The sequence below is a fragment of the Somniosus microcephalus genome, chromosome 23 (assembly GCF_052327205.1).
Source record: "Somniosus microcephalus isolate GS21.2 chromosome 23, FLI_Smic_1.0, whole genome shotgun sequence".
In the NCBI taxonomy this organism is placed as follows: domain Eukaryota; kingdom Metazoa; phylum Chordata; class Chondrichthyes; order Squaliformes; family Somniosidae; genus Somniosus; species Somniosus microcephalus.
Window position 1 is genome coordinate 71,695,611 of NC_141009.1, and position 19,198 is coordinate 71,714,808.

A 19,198-nucleotide genomic window follows, 5' to 3' on the forward strand; every position below is an offset into this window, starting at 1 on the left:
TCACTGGGAGTTTATCCGACAGTCCCCGATCACTGGGAGTTTATCCGACTGTCCCCGATCACTGGGAGTTTATCCGGAGAGTCCCCGATCACTGGGAGTTTATCCGACAGTCCCCGATCACTGGGAGTTTATCTGACAGTCCCCGATCACTGGGAGTTTATCCGGAGAGGCCCCGATCACTGGGAGTTTATCCGACAGTCCCCGATCACTGGGAGTTTATCCGGAGAGTCCCCGATCACTGGGAGTTTATCCAACAGTCCTCGATCACTGGGAGTTTATCCGACGGTCCCCGATCACTGGGAGTTTATCCGACAGTCCCCGATCACTGGGAGTTTATCCGACAGTCCCCGATCACTGGGAGTTTATCCGGAGAGTCCCCAATCACTGGGAGTTTATCAGACAGTCCCCGATCACTGGGAGTATTTCCGACAGTCCCCGATCACTGGGAGTTTATCCGACAGTCCCCGATCACTGGGAGTTTGTCCGACAGTCCGCGATCACTGGGAGTATTTCCGACAGTCCCCGATCACTGGGAGTATTTCCGACAGTCCCCGATCACTGGGAGTTTATCCGAGAGTCCCCGATCACTCGGAGTTTATCCGGAGAGTCCCCGATCACTGGGAGTTTATCCGACAGTCCCCGATCACTGGGACTTTATCCGATAGTCCCCGATCACTGGGAGTTTATCCGACATATCCCCGATCACTGGGAATTTATCCGACTGTCCCAATTCACTGGGAGTTCATCCGACAGTCCCCGATCACTGGGAGTTTATCCGGAGCGTCCCCGATCACTGGGAGTTTATCCGACAGTCCCCGATCACTGGGAGTTTATCCGACATTCCAGTATCACTGGGAGTTTATCCGACCGTCCCCGATCACTGGCTGTTTATCCGACAGTCCCCGGTTACTGGGAGTTTATCCGACAGTCCCCGAGCACTGGGAGTTTATCCGACAGTCCCGCATCACTGGGAGTTTATCCGACAGTCCCCGATCACTGTGAGTTTATCCGACAGTCCCCGATCACTGGGAGTTTATCCGACAGTCCCCGATCACTGGGAGTTTATCCGGAGAGGCCCCGATCACTGGGAGTTTATCCGACAGTCCCCGATCACTGGGAGTTTATCCGGAGAGTCCCCGGTCACTGGGAGTTTATCCGACAGTCCCCGATCACTGGGAGTTTATCCGACGGTCCCCGATCACTGGGGGTTTATCCGACAGTCCCCGATCACTGGGAGTTTATCCGACGGTCCCCGATCACTGGGAGTTTATCCGACATATCCCCGATCACTGGGAGTTTTTCAGACAGTCCCAATTCACTGGGATTTTATCCCACAGTGCCCGATCACTGGGAGCTTATCCGACAGTCCCCGATCACTGGGAGTTTATCCGACAGTCCCCGATCACTGGGAGTTTATCCGGAGAGTCACCGATCCTTGGGAGTTTATCCGACAGTCCCCGATCACTGGGAGTTTATCCGACAGTCCCCAATCACTGGGAGTTTATCCGACGGTCCCCGATCACTGGGAGTTTATCCCACAGACCCCGATGACTGGGAGTTTATCCGACATACCCCTATCACCGGGAGTTTATCCGACAGTCCCCGATCACTGGGTGTTTATCCGACACTCCCCGAGCACTGGGAGTTTATCCGGAGAGTCCCCGATCACTGGGAGTTTATCCGACAGTCCCCGATCACTGGGAGTTTATCCGACAGTCCCCGAGCACTGGGAGCTTATCCGACAGTCCCCGATCACTGGGAGTTTATCCGACAGTCCCCGGTTACTGTGAGTTTATCCGACAGTCCCCGATCACTGGAAGTATATCCGACAGCCCCGATCACTGGGAGTTTATCCGACAGTCCCCGATCACTGGGAGTTTATCCGACAGTCCCCGATCACTGGGAGTTTATCCGGAGAGTCCCCAATCACTGGGAGTTTATCAGACAGTCCCCGATCACTGGGAGTATTTCCGACAGTCCCCGATCACTGGGAGTTTATCCGACAGTCCCCGATCACTGGGAGTTTATCCGACAGTCCCCGATCACTGGGAGTTTATCCGACAGTCCCCGATCACTGGGAGTTTATCCGGAGAGTCCCCAATCACTGGGAGTTTATCAGACAGTCCCCGATCACTGGGAGTATTTCCGACAGTCCCCGATCACTGGGAGTTTATCCGACAGTCCCCGATCACTGGGAGTATTTCCGACAGTCCCCGATCACTGGGAGTATTTCCGACAGTTCCCGATCACTGGGAGTATTTCCGACAGTCCCCGATCACTGGGAGATTATCCGACAGTCCCCGATCACTGGGAGTTTATCCGACAGTCCCCGATCACTGGGAGTTTATCCGACAGTCCCCGATCACTGGGAGTTTATCCGGAGAGGCCCCGATCACTGGGAGTTTATCCGACAGTCCCCGATCACTGGGAGATTATCAGACAGTCCCCGATCACTGGGAGTTAATCCGACAGTCCCCGATCACTGGGAGTTTATCCGACAGACCCCGATCACTGGGAGTTTATCCGACAGTCCCCGATCACTGGGAGTTTATCCTAGAGTCCCCGATCACTCGGAGTTTATCCGGAGAGTCCCCGATCACTGGGAGTTATCCGACAGTCCCCGATCACTGGGAGTTTATCCGATAGTCCCCGATCACTGGGAGTTTATCCGACATATCCCCGATCACTGGGAATTTATCCGACTGTCCCAATTCACTGGGAGTTTATCCGACAGTCCCCGATCACTGGGAGTTTATCCTAGAGTCCCCGATCACTGGGAGTTTATCCGGAGAGTCCCCGATCACTGGGAGTTTATCCGACAGTCCCCGATCACTGGGAGTTTATCCGACATTCCAGTATCACTGGGAGTTTATCCGACAGTCCCCGATCACTGGCTGTTTATCCGACAGTCCCCGGTTACTGGGAGTTTATGCGACAGTCCCCGATCACTGGGAGTTGATCCGACAGTCCCCGATCACTGGGAGTTTATCCGACTGTCCCCGATCACTGGGAGTTTATCCGGAGAGTCCCCGATCACTGGGAGTTTATCCGACAGTCCCCGATCACTGGGAGTTTATCTGACAGTCCCCGATCACTGGGAGTTTATCCGGAGAGGCCCCGATCACTGGGAGTTTATCCGACAGTCCCCGATCACTGGGAGTTTATCCGGAGAGTCCCCGATCACTGGGAGTTTATCCGACAGTCCCCGATCACTGGGAGTTTATCCGACGGTCCCCGATCACTGGGAGTTTATCCGACAGTCCCCGATCACTGGGAGTTTATCCGACGGTCCCCGGTCACTGGAAGTATATCCGACAGTCCCCGATCTCTGGGAGTTTATCCGACAGTCCCCGATCACTGGGAGTTTATCCGACAGTCCCCGATCACTGGGAGTTTATCCGGAGAGTCCCCAATCACTGGGAGTTTATCAGACAGTCCCCGATCACTGGGAGTATTTCCGACAGTCCCCGATCACTGGGAGTTTATCCGACAGTCCCCGATCACTGGGAGTTTGTCCGACAGTCCGCGATCACTGGGAGTATTTCCGACAGTCCGCGATCACTGGGAGTATTTCCGACAGTCCCCGATCACTGGGAGTATTTCCGACGGTCCCCGATCACTGGGAGTTTATCCGAGAGTCCCCGATCACTCGGAGTTTATCCGGAGAGTCCCCGATCACTGGGAGTTTATCCGACAGTCCCCGATCACTGGGACTTTATCCGATAGTCCCCGATCACTGGGAGTTTATCCGACATATCCCCGATCACTGGGAATTTATCCGACTGTCCCAATTCACTGGGAGTTCATCCGACAGTCCCCGATCACTGGGAGTTTATCCGGAGAGTCCCCGATCACTGGGAGTTTATCCGACAGTCCCCGATCACTGGGAGTTTATCCGACATTCCAGTATCACTGGGAGTTTATCCGACAGTCCCCGATCACTGGCTGTTTATCCGACAGTCCCCGGTTACTGGGAGTTTATCCGACAGTCCCCGAGCACTGGGAGTTTATCCGACAGTCCCGGATCACTGGGAGTTTATCCGACAGTCCCCGATCACTGTGAGTTTATCCGACAGTCCCCGATCACTGGGAGTTTATCCGACAGTCCCCGATCACTGGGAGTTTATCCGGAGAGGCCCCGATCACTGGGAGTTTATCCGACAGTCCCCGATCACTGGGACTTTATCCGATAGTCCCCGATCACTGGGAGTTTATCCGACATATCCCCGATCACTGGGAATTTATCCGACTGTCCCAATTCACTGGGAGTTCATCCCACAGTCCCCGATCACTGGGAGTTTATCCGGAGAGTCCCCGATCACTGGGAGTTTATCCGACAGTCCCCGATCACTGGGAGTTTATCCGACATTCCAGTATCACTGGGAGTTTATCCGACAGTCCCCGATCACTGGCTGTTTATCCGACAGTCCCCGGTTACTGGGAGTTTATCCGACAGTCCCCGAGCACTGGGAGTTTATCCGACAGTCCCGGATCACTGGGAGTTTATCCGACAGTCCCCGATCACTGTGAGTTTATCCGACAGTCCCCGATCACTGGGAGTTTATCCGACAGTCCCCGATCACTGGGAGTTTATCCGGAGAGGCCCCGATCACTGGGAGTTTATCCGACAGTCCCCGATCACTGGGAGTTTATCCGGAGAGTCCCCGATCACTGGGAGTTTATCCGACAGTCCCCGATCACTGGGAGTTTATCCGACGGTCCCCGATCACTGGGGGTTTATCCGACAGTCCCCGATCACTGGGAGTTTATCCGACGGTCCCCGATCACTGGGAGTTTATCCGACATATCCCAGATCACTGGGAGTTTTTCCGACAGTCCCAATTCACTGGGATTTTATCCCACAGTGCCCGATCACTGGGAGCTTATCCGACAGTCCCCGATCACTGGGAGTTTATCCGACAGTCCCCGATCACTGGGAGTTTATCCGGAGAGTCACCGATCCTTGGGAGTTTATCCGACAGTCCCCGATCACTGGGAGTTTATCCGACAGTCCCCAATCACTGGGAGTTTATCCGACGGTCCCCGATCACTGGGAGTTTATCCCACAGACCCCGATCACTGGGAGTTTATCCGACATACCCCTATCACCGGGAGTTTATCCGACAGTCCCCGATCACTGGGAGTTTATCCGACACTCCCCGAGCACTGGGAGTTTATCCGGAGAGTCCCCGATCACTGGGAGTTTATCCGACAGTCCCCGATCACTGGGAGTTTATCCGACAGTCCCCGAGCACTGGGAGCTAATCCGACAGTCCCCGATCACTGGGAGTTTATCCGACAGTCCCCGGTTACTGTGAGTTTATCCGACAGTCCCCGATCACTGGAAGTATATCCGACAGTCTCCGATCACTGGGAGTTTATCCGACAGTCCCCGATCACTGGGAGTTTATCCGACAGTCCCCGATCACTGGGAGTTTATCCGGAGAGGCCCCGATCACTGGGAGTTTATCCGACAGTCCCCGATCACTGGGAGATTATCAGACAGTCCCCGATCACTGGGAGTTAATCCGACAGTCCCCGATCACTGGGAGTTTATCCGACAGACCCCGATCACTGGGAGTTTATCCTAGAGTCCCCGATCACTCGGAGTTTATCCGGAGAGTCCCCGATCACTGGGAGTTATCCGACAGTCCCCGATCACTGGGAGTTTATCCGATAGTCCCCGATCACTGGGAGTTTATCCGACATATCCCCGATCACTGGGAATTTATCCGACTGTCCCAATTCACTGGGAGTTTATCCGACAGTCCCCGATCACTGGGAGTTTATCCGACAGTCCCTGATCACTGGGAGTTTATCCGGAGAGTCCCCGATCACTGGGAGTTTATCCGACAGTCCCCGATCACTGGGAGTTTATCCGACATTCCAGTATCACTGGGAGTTTATCCGACAGTCCCCGATCACTGGCTGTTTATCCGACAGTCCCCGGTTACTGGGAGTTTATCCGACAGTCCCCGATTACTGGGAGTTTATCCGACAGTCCCCGATCACTGGGAGTTTATCCGACTGTCCCCGATCACTGGGAGTTTATCCGGAGAGTCCCCGATCACTGGGAGTTTATCCGACAGTCCCCGATCACTGGGAGTTTATCTGACAGTCCCCGATCACTGGGAGTTTATCCGGAGAGGCCCCGATCACTGGGAGTTTATCCGACAGTCCCCGATCACTGGGAGTTTATCCGGAGAGTCCCCGATCACTGGGAGTTTATCCGACAGTCCCCGATCACTGGGAGTTTATCCGACAGTCCCCGATCACTGGCTGTTTATCCGACAGTCCCCGGTTACTGGGAGTGTATCCGACAGTCCCCGAGCACTGGGAGTTTATCCGACAGTCCCGGATCACTGGGAGTTTATCCGACAGTCCCCGATCACTGTGAGTTTATCCGACAGTCCCCGATCACTGGAAGTTTATCCGGAGAGTCCCCGATCACTGGGAGTTTATCCGACAGTCTCTGATCACAGGGAGATGATCCGACATATCCCCGATCACTGGGAGTTTATCCGACAGTCCCCGATCACTGGGAGTTTATCCCACAGTCCCCGATCACTGGGAGTTTTTCCGGAGAGTCCCCGATCACTGGGAGTTTATCCGACAGTCTCTGATCACTGTGAGTTTATCCGACAGTCCCCGATCACTGGGAGTTTATCCGACAGTCCCCGATCACTGGGAGTTTATCCGATGTCCCCGATCACTGGGAGTTCATCCGACAGTCCCCGATCACTGGGAGTTTATCCGACAGTCCCCGATCACTGGGAGTTTATCCGACAGTCCCCGATCACTGGGAGTTTATCCGACAGTCCCCGATCACTGGGAGTTTATCCGAATGTCCCCGATCACTGGGAGTTTATCCGGAGAGTCCCCGATCACTGGGAGTTTATCCGACAGTCCCCAATCACTGGGAGTTTATCCGCCAGTCCCTGATCACTGGGAGTTTATCCGGAGAGGCCCCGATCACTGGGAGTTTATCCGACAGTCCCCGATCACTGGGAGTTTATCCGGAGAGTCCCCGATCACTGGGAGTTTATCCGACAGTCCCCGATCACTGGGAGTTTATCCGACGGTCCCCGATCACTGGGAGTTTATCCGACAGTCCCCGATCACTGGGAGTTTATCCGACGGTCCCCGATCACTGGGAGTTTATCCGACATATCCCCGATCACTGGGAGGTTTTCCGACAGTCCCAATTCACTGGGATTTTATCCCACAGTGCCCGATCACTGGGAGCTTATCCGACAGTCCCCGATCACTGGGAGTTTATCCGACAGTCCCCGATCACTGGGAGTTTATCCGGAGAGTCACCGATCCTTGGGAGTTTATCCGACAGTCCCCGATCACTGGGAGTTTATCCGACAGTCCCCAATCACTGGGAGTTTATCCGACAGTCCCCGATCACTGGGAGTTTATCCCACAGACACCGATCACTGGGAGTTTATCCGACATTCCCCTATCACCGGGAGTTTATCCGACAGTCCCCGATCACTGGGAGTTTATCCGACAGTCCCCGGTTACTGTGAGTTTATCCGACAGTCCCCGATCACTGGAAGTATATCCGACAGTCCCCGATCACTGGGAGTTTATCCGACAGTCCCCGATCACTGGGAGTTTATCCGACAGTCCCCGATCACTGGGAGTTTATCCGGAGAGTCCCCGATCACTGGGAGTATTTCCGACAGTCCCCGATCACTGGGAGTTTATCCGACAGTCCCCGATCACTGGGAGTTTATCCGACAGTCCCCGATCACTGGGAGTATTTCCGACAGTCCCCGATCACTGGGAGTATTTCCGACAGTTCCCGATCACTGGGAGTATTTCCGACAGTCCCCGATCACTGGGAGATTATCCGACAGTCCCCGATCACTGGGAGTTTATCCGACAGTCCCCGATCACTGGGAGATTATCCGACAGTCCCCAATCACTGGGAGTTTATCCGGAGAGGCCCCGATCACTGGGAGTTTATCCGACAGTCCCCGATCACTGGGAGATTATCAGACAGTCCCCGATCACTGGGAGTTAATCCGACAGTCCCCGATCACTGGGAGTTTATCCGACAGACCCCGATCACTGGGAGTTTATCCGACAGTCCCCGATCACTGGGAGTTTATCCTAGAGTCCCCGATCACTCGGAGTTTATCCGGAGAGTCCCCGATCACTGGGAGTTATCCGACAGTCCCCGATCACTGGGAGTTTATCCGATAGTCCCCGATCACTGGGAGTTTATCCGACATATCCCCGATCACTGGGAATTTATCCGACTGTCCCAATTCACTGGGAGTTTATCCGACAGTCCCCGATCACTGGGAGTTTATCCGACAGTCCCCGATCACTGGGAGTTTATCCGGAGAGTCCCCGATCACTGGGAGTTTATCCGACAGTCCCCGATCACTGGGAGTTTATCCGACATTCCAGTATCACTGGGAGTTTATCCGACAGTCCCCGATCACTGGCTGTTTATCCGACAGTCCCCGGTTACTGGGAGTTTATCCGACAGTCCCCGATCACTGGGAGTTTATCCGACAGTCCCCGATCACTGGGAGTTTATCCGACTGTCCCCGATCACTGGGAGTTTATCCGGAGAGTCCCCGATCACTGGGAGTTTATCCGACATTCCCCGATCACTGGGAGTTTATCTGACAGTCCCCGATCACTGGGAGTTTATCCGGAGAGGCCCCGATCACTGGGAGTTTATCCGACAGTCCCCGATCACTGGGAGTTTATCCGGAGAGTCCCCGATCACTGGGAGTTTATCCGACATTCCAGTATCACTGGGAGTTTATCCGACAGGCCCCGATCACTGGCTGTTTATCCGACAGTCCCCGGTTACTGGGAGTTTATCCGACAGTCCCCGAGCACTGGGAGTTTATCCGACAGTCCCGGATCACTGGGAGTTTATCCGACAGTCCCCGATCACTGTGAGTTTATCCGACAGTCCCCGATCACTGGAAGTTTATCCGGAGAGTCCCCGATCACTGGGAGTTTATCCGACAGTCTCTGATCACAGGGAGATGATCCGACATATCCCCGATCACTGGGAGTTTATCCGACAGTCCCCGATCACTGGCAGTTTATCCCACAGTCCCCGATCACTAGGAGTTTATCCGGAGAGTCCCCGATCACTGGGAGTTTATCCGACAGTCTCTGATCACTGTGAGTTTATCCGACAGTCACCGATCACTGGGAGTTTATCCGACAGTCCCCGATCACTGGGAGTTTATCCGATGTCCCCGATCACTGGGAGTTCATCCGACAGTCCCCGATCACTGGGAGTTTATCCGACAGTCCCCGATCACTGGGAGTTTATCCGACAGTCCCCGATCACTGGGAGTTTATCCGACAGTCCCCGATCACTGGGAGTTTATCCGACAGTCCCCGATCACTGGGAGTTTATCCGGAGAGTCCCCGATCACTGGGAGTTTATCCGACAGTCCCCAATCACTGGGAGTTTATCCGACAGTCCCCGATCACTGGGAGTTTATCCGGAGAGGCCCCGATCACTGGGAGTTTATCCGACAGTCCCCGATCACTGGGAGTTTATCCGGAGAGTCCCCGATCACTGGGAGTTTATCCGACAGTCCCCGATCACTGGGAGTTTATCCGACGGTCCCCGATCACTGGGAGTTTATCCGACAGTCCCCGATCACTGGGAGTTTATCCGACGGTCCCCGATCACTGGGAGTTTATCCGACATATCCCCGATCACTGGGAGGTTTTCCGACAGTCCCAATTCACTGGGATTTTATCCCACAATGCCCGATCACTGGGAACTTATCCGACAGTCCCCGATCACTGGGAGTTTATCCGACAGTCCCCGATCACTGGGAGTTTATCCGGAGAGTCACCGATCCTTGGGAATTTATCCGACAGTCCCCGATCACTGGGAGTTTATCCGACAGTCCCCAATCACTGGGAGTTTATCCGACAGTCCCCGATCACTGGGAGTTTATCCCACAGACACCGATCACTGGGAGTTTATCCGACATTCCCCTATCACCGGGAGTTTATCCGACAGTCCCCGATCACTGGGAGTTTATCCGACACTCCCCGAGCACTGGGAGTTTATCCGGAGAGTCCCCGATCACTGGGAGTTTATCCGACAGTCCCCGATCACTGGGAGTTTATCCGAAAGTCCCCGAGCACTGGGAGCTTATCCGACAGTCCCCGATCACTGGGAGTTTATCCGACAGTCCCCGGTCACTGTGAGTTTATCCGACAGTCCCCGATCACTGGAAGTATATCCGACAGTCCCCGATCACTGGGAGTTTATCCGACAGTCCCCGATCACTGGGAGTTTATCCGACAGTCCCCGATCACTGGGAGTTTATCCGGAGAGTCCCCAATCACTGGGAGTTTATCAGACAGTCCCCGATCACTGGGAGTATTTCCGACAGCCCCGATCACTGGGAGTTTATCCGACAGTCCCCGATCACTGGGTGTTTATCCGACAGTCCCCGATCACTGGGAGTGTTTCCGACAGTCCCCGATCACTGGGAGTATTTCCGAAAGTTCCCGATCACTGGGAGTATTTCCGACAGTCCCCGATCACTGGGAGATTATCCGACAGTCCCCGATCACTGGGAGTTTATCCGACAGTCCCCGATCACTGGGAGTTTATCCGACAGTCCCCGATCACTGGGAGTTTATCCGGAGAGGCCCCGATCACTGGGAGTTTATCCGACAGTCCCCGATCACTGGGAGATTATCAGACAGTCCCCGATCACTGGGAGTTAATCCGACAGTCCCCGATCACTGGGAGTTTATCCGACAGACCCCGATCACTGGGAGTTTATCCGAGAGTCCCCGATCACTCGGAGTTTATCCGGAGAGTCCCCGATCACTGGGAGTTATCCGACAGTCCCCGATCACTGGGAGTTTATCCGATAGTCCCCGATCACTGGGAGTTTATCCGACATATCCCCGATCACTGGGAATTTATCCGACTGTCCCATTTCACTGGGAGTTTATCCGACAGTCCCGGATCACTGGGAGTTTATCCGACAGTCCCCGATCACTGGGAGTTTATCCGGAGAGTCCCCGATCACTGGGAGTTTATCCGACAGTCCCCGATCACTGGGAGTTTATCCGACATTCCAGTATCACTGGGAGTTTATCCGACAGTCCCCGATCACTGGCTGTTTATCCGACAGTCCCCGGTTACTGGGAGTTTATCCAACAGTCCCCGAGCACTGGGAGTTTATCCGACAGTCCCGGATCACTGGGAGTTTATCCGACAGTCCCCGATCACTGTGAGTTTATCCGACAGTCCCCGATCACTGGGAGTGTATCCGACAGTCCCCGATCACTGGGAGTTTATCCGACAGTCTCTGATCACAGGGAGATTATCCGACATATCCCCGATCACTGGGAGTGTATCCGACAGTCCCCGATCACTGGGAGTTTATCCAGAGAGTCCCCGATCACTGGGAGTTTATCCAACAGTCCCCGATCACTGGGAGTTTATCCGACAGTCCCCGTTCACTGGGAGTTTATCCGACAGTCCCCGATCACTGGGAGTTTATCCGACAGTCCCCGATCACTTGGAGTTTATCCGACAGTCCCCGATCATTGGGAGTTTATACGACAGTCCCCGATCACTGGGAGATTATCCGACAGTCCCCGATCACTGGGAGCATATCCGACAGTCCCCGATCACTGGGAGTTTATCCGACAGTCCCCGATCACTGGGAGTTTATCCGACAGTCCCCGATCCCTGCGAGTTTATCCGACAGTCCCCGATCACTGGGTGTTTATCCGACAGTCCCCGATCACTGGGAGTTTATCCGACAGTCCCCGATCACTGGGAGTTTATCCGACAGTCCCCGATCACTGGGAGTTTATCCGGAGAGTCCCCGATCACTGGGAGTTTATCCGACAGTCCCCGATCACTGGGAGTATTTCCGACAGTCCCCGATCACTGGGAGTTTATCCGACAGTCCCCGATCACTGGGAGTTCATCCGGAGAGGCCCCGATCACTGGGAGTTTATCCGACTGTCCCCGATCACTGGGAGTTGATCCGAAAGTCCCCGATCACTGGGAGTTTATCCGACAGTCCCCGATCACTGGGAGTTTATCCAACAGTCCCCGATCACTGGGAGTTTATCCGACAGTCCCCGATCACTGGGAATTTATCCGACAGTCCCCGATCACTGGGAGTTTATCCGGAGAGTCCCCGATCACTGGAAGTTTATCCGACAGTCCCCGATCACTGGGAGTTGATCCGACAGTCCACGATCACTGGGAGTTTATCCGACAGTCCCCGATCACTGGGAGTTTATCCAACAGTCCCCGATCACTGGGAGTTTATCCGACAGTCCCCGATCACCAGGAGATTATCCGACAGTCCAAGAGCACTGGGAGTTTATCGGGAGTGTCCCCGATCACTGGGAGTTTATCCGACCGTCCTCGATCACTGGGAGTTTATCCGACAGTCCCCGATCACTGGGAGTTGATCCGACAGTCCCCGATCACTGGGAGTTTATCCGGAGCGTCCCCGATCACTGGGAGTTTATCCGACAGTCCCCGATCACTGGGAGATTATCCGGAGAGTCCCCGATCACTGGGAGTTTATCCGACAGTCCCCGATCACTGGGAGTTTATCCGGAGAGTCCCCAATCACTGGGAGTTTATCCGACAGTCCCCGATCACTGGGAGTTTATCCGACAGTCCCCGATCACTGGGAGTTTATCCGACAGTCCCCGATCACTGGGAGTTTATCCGACAGTCCCCGATCACTGGGAGCTTATCCGGAGAGTCCCCGATCACTGGGAGTTTATCCGACAGTCCCCGATCACTGGGAGTTTATCCGACAGTCCCCGCTCACTGGGAGTTTATCCGACAGTCCCCGATCACTGGGAGTTTATCCGACAGTCCCCGATCACTGGGAGTTTATCCGACAGTCCCCGATCACTGGGAGTTTATCTGACAGTCCCCGATCACTGGGAGTTTATCCGACAGTCCCCGATCACTGGGAGTTTATCCGACAGTCCCCAATCACTGGGAGTTTATCCGACAGTCCCTGATCACTGGGAGTTTATCCGACGGTCCCCGATCACTGGGAGTTTATCCGACAGTCCCCGATCACCAGGAGATTATCCGACAGTCCAAGAGCACTGGGAGTTTATCCGGAGTGTCCCCGATCACTGGGAGTTTATCCGGCAGTCGCCGATCACTGGGAGTTTATCCGACAGTCCCCGATCACTGGGAGTTGATCCGACAGTCCCCGATCACTGGGAGTTTATCCGGAGCGTCCCCGATCACTGGGAGTTTATCCGACAGTCCCCGATCACTGGGAGATTATCCGGAGAGTCCCCGATCACTGGGAGTTTATCCGACAGTCCCCGATCACTGGGAGTTTATCCGGAGAGTCCCCAATCACTGGGAGTTTATCCGACAGTCCCCGATCACTGGGAGTTTAACCGACAGTCCCCGATCACTGGGAGTTTATCCGACAGTCCCCGATCACTGGGAGTTTATCCGACAGTCCCCGATCACTGGGAGTTTATCCGGAGAGTCCCCGATCACTGGGAGTTTATCCGACAGTCCCCGATCACTGGGAGTTTATCCGACAGTCCCCGCTCACTGGGAGTTTATCCGACAGTCCCCGATCACTGGGAGTTTATCCGACAGTCCCCGATCACTGGGAGTTTATCCGACAGACCCCGATCACTGGGAGTTTATCTGACAGTCCCCGATCACTGGGAGTTTATCCGACAGTCCCCGATCACTGGGAGTTTATCCGACAGTCCCCAATCACTGGGAGTTTATCCGACAGTCCCTGATCACTGGGAGTTTATCCGACGGTCCCCGATCACTGGGAGTTTATCCGACAGTCCCCGATCACTGGGAGTTTATCCGACAGTCTCTGATCACTGGGAGTTTATCCGACAGTCCCCGATCACTGGGAGTTTATCCGATAGTCCCCGATCACTGGGAGTTTATCTGACAGTCCCCGATCACTGGGAGTTTATCCGGAGAGTCCCCGTTCACTGGGAGTTTATCCGACAGTCCCCGATCACTGGGAGTTAATCCGACAGTCCCCGATCACTGGGAGTTTATCCGACAGTCCCCGATCACTGGGAGTTAATCCGACAGTCCCCGATCACTGGGAGTTTATCCGACAGTCCCAGATCACTGGGAGTTTATCCGACAGTCCCCGATCACTGGGAGTTTATCCAACAGTCCCCGACCACTGGGAGTTTATCCGACAGTCCCCGATCACTGGGAGTTTATCCGACATTCCCCGATCACTGGGAGTTTATCCGACAGTCCCCGATCACTGGGAGTTTATCCGACAGTCCCCGATCACTGGGAGTTTATCCGACAGTCCCCGATCACTGGGAGTTTATCCGACAGTCCCCGATCACTGGGAGTTTACCCGGCAGTCCCCGATCACTGGGAGTTTATCCGACAGTCCCCGATCGCTGTGAGTTTATCCCGCAGTCCCCGATCACTGGGAGTTTATCCGACAGTCTCTGATCACTGGGAGTTTATCCGACAGTCCCCGATCACTGGGAGTTTATCCGACAGTCCCCGATCACTGGGAGTTTATCCGATGTCCCCGCTCACTGGGAGTTTATCCGACAGTCCCCGATCACTGGGAGTTTATCCGACAGTCCCCGATCACTGGGAGTTTATCCGACAGTCCCCGATCACTGGGAGTTTATCCGACAGTCCACGATCACTGGGAGTTTATCCGGAGAGTCCCCGATCACTGGGAGTTTATCCGACAGTCCCCGATCACTGGGAGTTTATCCGGAGAGGCCCCGATCACTGGGAGTTTATCCGACAGTCCCCGATAACTGGGAGTTTATCCGGAGGTCCCCGATCACTGGGAGTTTATCCGACGGTCCCCGATCACTGGGAGTTTATCCGACAGTCCCCGATCACTGGGAGTTTATCCGACGGTCCCCGATCACTGGGAGTTTATCCGACATATCCCCGAACACTGGGAGTTTATCCGACATTCTCCTATCACCGGGAGTTTATCCGACAGTCCCCGATCACTGGGAGTTTATCCGACACTCCCCGAGCACTGGGAGTTTATCCGGAGAGTCCCCGATCACTGGGTGTTATTCCGACAGTCCCCGATCACTGGGAGTTTATCCGACAGTCCCCGATCACTGGGAGTTTATCCGACAGTCCCCGATCACTGGGAGTTTATCCGACAGTCCCCAATCACTGGGAGTTTATCCGACAGTCCCTGATCACTGGGAGTTTATCCGACGGTCCCCGATCACTGGGAGTTTATCCGACAGTCCCCGATCACCAGGAGATTATCCGACAGTCCAAGAGCACTGGGAGTTTATCCGGAGTGTCCCCGATCACTGGGAGTTTATCCGGCAGTCGCCGATCACTGGGAGTTTATCCGACAGTCCCCGATCACTGGGAGTTGATCCGACAGTCCCCGATCACTGGGAGTTTATCCGGAGCGTCCCCGATCACTGGGAGTTTATCCGACAGTCCCCGATCACTGGGAGATTATCCGGAGAGTCCCCGATCACTGGGAGTTTATCCGACAGTCCCCGATCACTGGGAGTTTATCCGGAGAGTCCCCAATCACTGGGAGTTTATCCGACAGTCCCCGATCACTGGGAGTTTAACCGACAGTCCCCGATCACTGGGAGTTTATCCGACAGTCCCCGATCACTGGGAGTTTATCCGACAGTCCCCGATCACTGGGAGTTTATCCGGAGAGTCCCCGATCACTGGGAGTTTATCCGACAGTCCCCGATCACTGGGAGTTTATCCGACAGTCCCCGCTCACTGGGAGTTTATCCGACAGTCCCCGATCACTGGGAGTTTATCCGACAGTCCCCGATCACTGGGAGTTTATCCGACAGTCCCCGATCACTGGGAGTTTATCTGACAGTCCCCGATCACTGGGAGTTTATCCGACAGTCCCCGATCACTGGGAGTTTATCCGACAGTCCCCAATCACTGGGAGTTTATCCGACAGTCCCTGATCACTGGGAGTTTATCCGACGGTCCCCGATCACTGGGAGTTTATCCGACAGTCCCCGATCACTGGGAGTTTATCCGACAGTCTCTGATCACTGGGAGTTTATCCGACAGTCCCCGATCACTGGGAGTTTATCCGATAGTCCCCGATCACTGGGAGTTTATCTGACAGTCCCCGATCACTGGGAGTTTATCCGGAGAGTCCCCGTTCACTGGGAGTTTATCCGACAGTCCCCGATCACTGGGAGTTAATCCGACAGTCCCCGATCACTGGGAGTTTATCCGACAGTCCCCGATCACTGGGACTTAATCCGACAGTCCCCGATCACTGGGAGTTTATCCGACAGTCCAAATCACTGGGAGTTTATCCGACAGTCCCCGATCACTGGGAGTTTATCCAACAGTCCCCGACCACTGGGAGTTTATCCGACAGTCCCCGATCACTGGGAGTTTATCCGACATTCCCCGATCACTGGGAGTTTATCCGACAGTCCCCGATCACTGGGAGTTTATCCGACAGTCCCCGATCACTGGGAGTTTATCCGACAGTCCCCGATCACTGGGAGTTTATCCGACAGTCCCCGATCACTGGGAGTTTACCCGGCAGTCCCCGATCACTGGGAATTTATCCGACAGTCCCCGATCGCTGTGAGTTTATCCCGCAGTCCCCGATCACTGGGAGTTTATCCGACAGTCTCTGATCACTGGGAGTTTATCCGACAGTCCCCGATCACTGGGAGTTTATCCGACAGTCCCCGATCACTGGGAGTTTATCCGATGTCCCCGCTCACTGGGAGTTTATCCGACAGTCCCCGATCACTGGGAGTTTATCCGACAGTCCCCGATCACTGGGAGTTTATCCGACAGTCCCCGATCACTGGGAGTTTATCCGACAGTCCACGATCACTGGGAGTTTATCCGGAGAGTCCCCGATCACTGGGAGTTTATCCGACAGTCCCCGATCACTGGGAGTTTATCCGGAGAGGCCCCGATCACTGGGAGTTTATCCGACAGTCCCCGATAACTGGGAGTTTATCCGGAGGTCCCCGATCACTGGGAGTTTATCCGACGGTCCCCGATCACTGGGAGTTTATCCGACAGTCCCCGATCACTGGGAGTTTATCCGACGGTCCCCGATCACTGGGAGTTTATCCGACATATCCCCGAACACTGGGAGTTTATCCGACATTCCCCTATCACCGGGAGTTTATCCGACAGTCCCCGATCACTGGGAGTTTATCCGACACTCCCCGAGCACTGGGAGTTTATCCGGAGAGTCCCCGATCACTGGGTGTTATTCCGACAGTCCCCGATCACTGGGAGTTTATCCAACAGTCCCCGATCACTGGGAGTTTATCCGACAGTCCCCGATCAGTGGGAGTTTATCCGACAGTCCCCGATCACTGGGAGATTATCCGACAGCCCCCGATCACTGGGAGTTAATCCGACAGTCCCCGATCACTGGGAGTTTATCCGACAGTCCCCGATCACTGGGAGTTTATCCGACAGTCCCCGGTCACTGTGAGTTTATCCGACAGTCCCCGATCACTGGAAGTATATCCGACAGTCCCCGATCACTGGGAGTGTATCCGACAGTCCCCGATCACTGGGAGCTTATCCGACAGTCCCCGATCACGGGGAGTTTATCCGACAGTCCCCGGTCACTGTGAGTTTATCCTACAGTCCCCGATCACTGGAAGTATATCCGACAGTCCCCGATCACTGGGAGTTTATCCGACAGTCCCCGATCACTGGGAGTTTATCCGACAGGCCCCGATCACTGGGAGTTTATCAGACAGTCCCCGATTACTGGGAGTATTTCCGACAGTCCCCGATCACTGGGAGTTTATCCGACAGTCCCCGATCACTGGGAGTATTTCCGACAGTCCCCGATCACTGGGAGTTTATCCGACAGTCCCCGATCACTGGGAGTATTTCCGACAGTCCCCGATCACTGGGAGTATTTCCGACAGTCCCCGATCACTGGGAGTTTATCCGACAGTCCCCGATCACTGGGAGCATTTCCGACAGTCCCCGATCAATGGGAGTGTATCCGACAGTCCCCGATCACTGGGAGTTTATCCGACAGTCCCCGATCACTGGGAGTTTATCCGGAGAGGCCCCGATCACTGGGAGTTTATCCGACAGTCCCCGATCACTGGGAGTTTATCCGACAGTCCCCGATCACTGGGAGTTTATCCGACAGTCCCCGATCACTGGGAGTTTATCCGACAGTCCCCGATCACTGGGAGTTTATCTGACAGTCCCCGATCACTGGGAGTTTATCCGACAGTCCCCGATCACTGGGAGTTTATCCGACAGTCCCCAATCACTGGGAGTTTATCCGACAGTCCCTGATCACTGGGAGTTTATCCGACGGTCCCCGATCACTGGGAGTTTATCCGACAGTCCCCGATCACTGGGAGTTTATCCGACAGTCTCTGATCACTGGGAGTTTATCCGACAGTCCCCGATCACTGGGAGTTTATCCGATAGTCCCCGATCACTGGGAGTTTATCTGACAGTCCCCGATCACTGGGAGTTTATCCGGAGAGTCCCCGTTCACTGGGAGTTTATCCGACAGTCCCCGATCACTGGGAGTTAATCCGACAGTCCCCGATCACTGGGAGTTTATCCGACAGTCCCCGATCACTGGGACTTAATCCGACAGTCCCCGATCACTGGGAGTTTATCCGACAGTCCCAGATCACTGGGAGTTTATCCGACAGTCCCCGATCACTGGGAGTTTATCCAACAGTCCCCGACCACTGGGAGTTTATCCGACAGTCCCCGATCACTGGGAGTTTATCCGACATTCCCCGATCACTGGGAGTTTATCCGACAGTCCCCGATCACTGGGAGTTTATCCGACAGTCCCCGATCACTGGGAGTTTATCCGACAGTCCCCGATCACTGGGAGTTTATCCGACAGTCCCCGATCACTGGGAGTTTACCCGGCAGTCCCCGATCACTGGGAGTTTATCCGACAGTCCCCGATCGCTGTGAGTTTATCCCGCAGTCCCCGATCACTGGGAGTTTATCCGACAGTCTCTGATCACTGGGAGTTTATCCGACAGTCCCCGATCACTGGGAGTTTATCCGACAGTCCCCGATCACTGGGAGTTTATCCGATGTCCCCGCTCACTGGGAGTTTATCCGACAGTCCCCGATCACTGGGAGTTTATCCGACAGTCCCCGATCACTGGGAGTTTATCCGACAGTCCC